The sequence below is a fragment of the Gossypium hirsutum genome, chromosome A03, assembly GCF_007990345.1.
Source record: "Gossypium hirsutum isolate 1008001.06 chromosome A03, Gossypium_hirsutum_v2.1, whole genome shotgun sequence".
Lineage (NCBI taxonomy): Eukaryota > Viridiplantae > Streptophyta > Magnoliopsida > Malvales > Malvaceae > Gossypium > Gossypium hirsutum.
This window is the reverse complement of record NC_053426.1, coordinates 33,911,750-33,913,032: the sequence shown is the minus strand read 5'-3', so window position 1 is coordinate 33,913,032 and position 1,283 is coordinate 33,911,750.

Below are 1,283 nucleotides of genomic sequence, written 5' to 3'. Positions count from 1 at the left end.
AAACATGAATCCTAGCATGAAATATGGGTAGAAATAGAGAGAGTAAGCTACCGGGATTTCAAAAATACAAAGAATATTAAAAACGGGGCTTGGGAGTACTTACTATTGAGCGTGAAAAGATTGACCCTATCTATGGAGAACCCCAAATTTTTGGCAGCAACATGAAAGAAATGAGCAGATTTTTGGCTTATTTTTCCCATTTTTTTCATTAAATGCCAAATGACCAAAATGCCCTTAAGCCATTTCTTTAAAATTTCATCCATACAAGCCCATTTTTGTCCAAAAACTTAGAAATTGGGTAAATTAATCTATAAGGACCTATAATTAATAATCTAAAGCAATTTCATACAAATTTATTCTAAAACTCAAGTTTTGCAATTTATTCAATTTAGTCCCTAATTTCCAATTGGACACTTTACTCAAAGAATTCCTTCATGAAACTTTATCACATGCATATTCTCATGTATATCTATGTGAAAAGTTGTGAATAATGTGCTCGATAGTTGAGCGAATCTTTTGGCAAGATAGAATGGAGTAAGTGAAATTATGTAAAAGTGAAATTTTGTAATAAAACAATTTTGGACAGCAGCAGTTATGTGACTTTGAAAAATCACAAAAAATGATAGAAATTGAATTAGAGGTTCAATAAGATATGAAATTAAATATTAATGAGTCTATTTTATCATAAAAGAAAAGGTGAAGGAAAAGAATTTCATATTCTGTGATAATTGGATTTTTGTGAAACAGGGTTAGAATGATTTTGGAATCCCCTATTCTGATTTAGGAAAATAATTAAAAATTGTAAAACTATAATTATGGGTCATAATTTGCATGGTTAAAATCCTTAATGAGTCTATTTTCAAGAGGAATTGATGGGGACAACATCTGAGAGTTGTACCATGAGATAAATAATTTTTAGTTAAGAGAGGTAGGAACTGTCGGACAGTGAAATAGGGATATTTTAATGAATAAACTGTACTAATTGGCTAAACCAAAAATTTTGAAAATTTTATGGTAAGAAGATATTTGAGTTTAGTTTCAAAAAAAATTAAGGGATCTTAAGTTGGAGTGTTGTAGCTCCAGTAACATGACCAAAAAATAAGCAAAAGTGTAAGTATGATTATATTTTCATGGAATCATGTTGATAATTTGCTTATTATTTTCATATGGACTTAGTAAGTTTTAAGCTTACTCCCTTCTCTCCATTTCCTTAGTGTTCTCAGGTCAGGTCGGCATTGGAGACCGTCGGAGGCAACATCACACTATCAAGCCAACAACTCCAG